Source organism: Morone saxatilis, unplaced genomic scaffold (assembly GCF_004916995.1).
Source record: "Morone saxatilis isolate NCDOM2014 unplaced genomic scaffold, NCSU_SB_2.0 Contig10, whole genome shotgun sequence".
In the NCBI taxonomy this organism is placed as follows: domain Eukaryota; kingdom Metazoa; phylum Chordata; class Actinopteri; family Moronidae; genus Morone; species Morone saxatilis.
The window spans coordinates 17,533,138-17,538,515 of NW_023339652.1; the positions used below are offsets into that span (position 1 = coordinate 17,533,138).

Consider the following 5,378-nt stretch of genomic DNA (forward strand, 5'->3'; position numbering starts at 1 on the left):
GAGAGAGAGAGAGAGAAAAAGGGGCATGGAAAGAGAACGAAGCATTGTCTTCATCTAAATGATGTCCACAGTGAATTTGTGTGCTGCTCTATAAATACAACTAAAAATGCTTCATCAGCTGCACTCAATGGTAGAGAGAGAGAGAGAGACTCTCTCTTCTCTCTCTCTCTCTCTCTCTCTTCTACCATTGAGTGCAGCTGAGATGAAGCATTTTTAGTTGTATTTATAGAGCAGCACACACAAATTCACTGTTGGACATCATTTAGATGAAGACAATGCTTGCGTCTCTTTCCATGCCCCGTTTTTTCTCTCTCTCTCTCTCTCTCTCTCTCTCTCCGTCTTTCACACCACACACACACCAACACATACACAACAACATCTAACACCAGTTAATGATCTATTATGTTGTGTTCTACAGGCTCGGAGGGCTCATCCTGGAACCAAAACAGTGTCTGACCCAAATCTGGCTGGCCCCCCCCCCCCCCCCCCCCCCCTTCGTAGTGTACACCCCGTTATCAACGGGTGAGTCACACCAGTTTGGCACTTCTTCCTTCCTTCACTCTGAATGCTTCAATGTGTCGCTGTTTGATTTGCCAATTGCTTGCCCCCCCTGGGGCACGACAGACAAAGGGAATCTGGTCCAAAATTTACAAAGGTTTTCATATAACAGCTTCTCAAATACTGGGGGATTATACATATGAGTTATACATATGTAAAAGAGTTATACAGTTATGTAAAGAAAATTCAAATGCTCATGCAATTAACATTGCTCTAAATTCCCACATCCTCTGTTTATCCTCTGTTAAAGTGCAGGACACAGCTCACAAGAAAGGCAGTTTTGGTTTGCTGATGAAAATTAATTTCTAAATAGTTGTGCCTGTCGCTGGTTCAGTATCTATTAGACTATCTCACATACACCCACCCACCATAATTAACCTCTCGCTCACCAAGAAGAGATGTTGAGAGGAGATTGAACTTTTTAACCCTTGCGTAAATTGTTTTGGTAAGTTTTTAAGATTTTAAAGGAAATGTAGTATTTTTATAGTAATAAACGTCTTCTTGATTTTCTTCTAGATGAATAGTGTAAATGTGGACAAATTCCTGGTCCTGTTACCTTGTGTACATGCATGTTTTGCCATTAAGCCAAAAACATTAATACATTTATATTTGGTCTATAATCTTATGTTCTGAGTGTATTTGTTATTGTTCGTTAATATGCTACCGACTTTCTGTGTGCAGCAGTCATGGCTTATTGGTATTTAATATGGGATTATGGCAATTTTATCTCGCGCCTCCTGACTGTTATTTTCTCCTCTTTAAACTATCTCAAACACATGTTTGGGATAGATTGCAATGCTAAGCTCGTTACAAAACATTCATATTGTATTATCTCCCCATGGATCCGCCCCATATAGAGTTATACCCCGCTGACTTTTTCCTTAAGCACCACCGTGTGTTTTTTATTGGAAATAATCATCATAACAACATATATTGGATAGATGAAGTGAAATTTGCGTTCAGACATCCAATGTGTCCACTCAGGATAAGTTGTTAAAAACTGCTGATCTCCTGGTCAGCAACCTTTTGATTAGCTTCAAAGAGATGGAAGCCATTTTTTTTGCGGACCAAAAAAAAGAGTGCAATCGCGTTGGAGCCGCGAAGGACTAGTTATTTATGTGTGAGACGTGTTTATTAACATAGACTAAAGTTCTCACTGCAGAAATCTCTTATAAGTGCATTCGGCCCCGTACTATAACAATTTTCATCCCTTTCTAAACCTCCATAGACTTTTCCTTTTTATTGCATTTTAAATGTTTGCTTAATCTCAATAATGTGGGTGCTTAAAATTATTTAGCTGCTCAGTATAATGATACTTTTGGGGTGTGTTAAATAAGCGGCACTTTTATTTATTACATAGTTGGAATGAAATTAGTTAAGTTTAATTCACTTTAGATGAAAAGTACTGGCTGTATAGATCTGGGGAATCCACTGGAGAAAGGGGCTGCCAAGGAGTGGCTAACTCTGCCCACATAATTATATACGATTGTGTACGAGATCTCATGGCTCGAATATTATAACCAATCCAATGGAAATTCCTTGTAAAACTAACCATTGCTTGAATCGTCTAATGTATGTTTTTGTCTGACGTTTCATCTATTGGTACTTGTATTAGAGGTAGTAGAGATGTGCTGCTCACTCTTAAGTCTCTCCAGGCAGGTCGTATCCACATCTGGTAAATTGGGAAGCACTCATATATGAAATTCAGGACTATTTTTGCGCTACGTCCTGCTTGCATGGCGAAAAATGAAGATCTAAACTTTATATGTGGATGGTCAGAGACATCAGCACTGATACAAGGTACTAAAGAATGTACCACTTCTTGAATCCACCTCCTGTATATAATACCGACCTTTCTTAAATGGAGTTCTAAATGATGTTGTTATATATAGGATACTACACTACAGGTCTCTCTGATCTCTTAACACACACTCGGTACTCCAGATCTGACAATACTAATAATTTATGGCCTAGAACTGAGCCTTACAAGCTATTGCTGTCATGTTAATCTAGTGTGTGGATACCTCTCAAAAATAAAACCGGTGTCTCCGACCTTACTTTTAAAGCAAAGGAGACCCCCTCTTAGGCCAAGCTGTTTACAAGATTTGTGGAGTAGGGAGGAAATGAACAGCACTGAATAGCAGCCACTCTCCCTTCCCTCAGCAGCTACCCTGTAGACAGCCATATGATAAAATGCATCTTTGGATATTTGCTACACCATTTTATCATATTATGCAGTTTTGATGGTTTCATTGCTTGCCACTTTTCCACAACCCGCTGACCCTTCTCTACACCTACTTGTAATAAGAACTACAGTTGGTGACATCCTGCATTTATCAGAATTTGACTTTCCACATTGCTCAAAACCACATAATGTAATGGCTGCATTGCCACTTCTGCTCATAATGGTGCTCTGTCACCTTGTCCTCAGGTGCACACAATTGTCCTCTTGTTGTGATGGATTTAACAATATCTTGGTATATCCACTTCTTATTTCAGAGAGAGAAAATGGTGCTTTGTTCCTGCATGCGTACACTGTCTGTCTTGCACCCTTCGCACGGGATGTCTTTCTGCCCCAGCTTTCCATCAGTGCTGCTCGGTGGAGTTGTTATGGGTTAATTTAGGACCAATTGAGTCTAGAAAGAGGAAACGAGATGGATATGGTGACTAGTTACCGTTATGGTGTGCCTGAGATCATCTGTAAACTGTCGCTATGTGGTTCTATGAGGATGTTGTTAAAGGTAGCGCCTATAGGTACCATTGAGTAGTGAAGAAAATGACTATATTATGTGTTTTCACTTGATCCTCGCTTTCGTGAGAGAGCACGAAAGTGTCAGTCCGCTAAGCAGTGTATCTAAACATTCTGTGTGAAGGTTTATTGGATAAATAAGGTAATTCTTTTATAGTCGTTATTCAAAAATTAGAATTATGCAATGCAGAAGCAACCTGAGCATATGCACCAGTATGTTGGTTAATTATAACTATACAGCGTTAAAGTAAACTCATATAGCTGTTTAACTTGAAAGTTTGGAGTACAAAGAAAACTGTTATTTGTTCTCATTTGTATCTTCTCTCAGTTTTTGCAATAATGCGAGTTTTTTTACTCTTATGTTTGTGTACCTAGAACAACGAGTGTTATCTATACACAAGGATGGAGACAAACATCTCACTTAAGAATTCAATATATCGTTTTTGACTTGCTGGCGCTTGCTCCACGTTGTGATTCAGGATGCTATTTTAAATCAGTGGGTTTTTCGGTCCTGAGGGGAACCCCCGGAGGATTGCAGCAGCAAAGGTCGACGTTAAAGTTTGTGTGTTGCAGTGCAGCTTTCGGATCACCTCGCCTCCTCCTACAAACCTTCAAAACCCAGAGTCACAGCTAGGAGACAGCCAATCAGGAGGCTGGCCGACCTTGTCTCAGTGGGTTGCTGCGGTGTGCTGTGTCACAGTCAAGCATACAAAATCAGCACAACACTCAGCAGTACAGGGGTGTGTGTTGTGTGTTTGGTGTTCATGTGAGCTGGCGTCCTTCATCAAAGGAATGAGTGTGGTGTTTACTCGTCTCATTTTAACACAACAATGGTGTTCATTGCCTTTATTGAGGGACCCTGCGCCCCCCCCAGCGCGCGCGCCCCGCCCCCCCCCGTGCCGCCGGCCTCCCCGCGCGCCCGCCCCCCCGCGCCGCCCCCACGTGACTCAACATGTAACCCTGACTTGTAAATGGAGAACCAACAATGTAACACAAACGTATCGTGTTCCACTCAAAGACATTTCTTTCACAAATAGAAAGCATTTCGGATTATGAGGTACACTGCAAAAAGAACAGCCTCCTTCTAGAACAAGTCAAGATATTCTAAATTCATAATTTCTAATAGTTGTTTCTGTTGAGCAAAGAAATCTGCCAGTCGGGCTGTGCTGTTGCTACTGTTGAATAATTCTTACAAACTATCATAAAAATTCAGAGCCACTGAAAGACCTAGAATGGCGCCATTAAAACTTAGGCCAAATACTTTACAAGCTACAGGCTAACGTTATGCTACCGAGCCAGAGAGGCTAGATGTTATTCTTGTAGGAGTTCAAAGTCAATAACACTTGGCCAGCAGTGTCGACAAACAGTTACATATTATTTGTCTGTATGTTTGCGGCACAAAGAGTCAAACAGACTAAGCTAAAGACTGTCAGAAATGATTTATTCTGTTTCAGTGAAACCATTACTTGTTTCAGGTGTGTTCGTCATATCTCAGGCAAGGTGAGAGTCAATACAGGGTTTTCGTAAGATCGCTATATGGTAGAGAAAACAAGACCCGAAGCAAATAATACCATGCTTAAACTAAAACAACAAAGTCAAAAAATGCGGATTTGTGCTATACGCTTGATGTATTAAGCACAAACTCGTCCCTTGCTGTAGATTGATAATTGTATCAAATTGTATAAATAACTGGTAACAATAACGACCTATCTAACATCTTATACTTGGTAGAGTTATACAGAGTTATACTTCAAAGGAAGTAGTATCAGTATAAGCAGGACTATGAACTGGAACCAAAATTGGATGCACTGTCATACCTCTGTGACCTGGTGACAGCATCCTTATCTCCCAAAAGACACATGGTAGTTCTAATGTGGTCCTCAGGTATGGACATCTTCTGTGTCAATCGATAGAAAATACTGTGGTTCCTCTGGATCTGAAATGAATAAACATAATTGGTGGTGTTCCCCACCCACTATCCACAATCATCTCTATGCATAAATTGGTGAGTTACAGCTGCAGGATATCAGTGTACTCCTGCAAACACGCTGTTGATACTTAGTGGACACAA

The 5,378-nt window shown here is 40.6% G+C and overlaps 1 protein-coding gene across 1 annotated transcript in view; it reads right to left on the bottom strand.

Annotated features, from left to right (window-relative positions):
• Positions 1-5,378, bottom strand: part of slc41a2b (solute carrier family 41 member 2b) — a 51,298-nt gene that overhangs the window by 31,449 nt on the left and 14,471 nt on the right. The window lies entirely within an intron of this gene.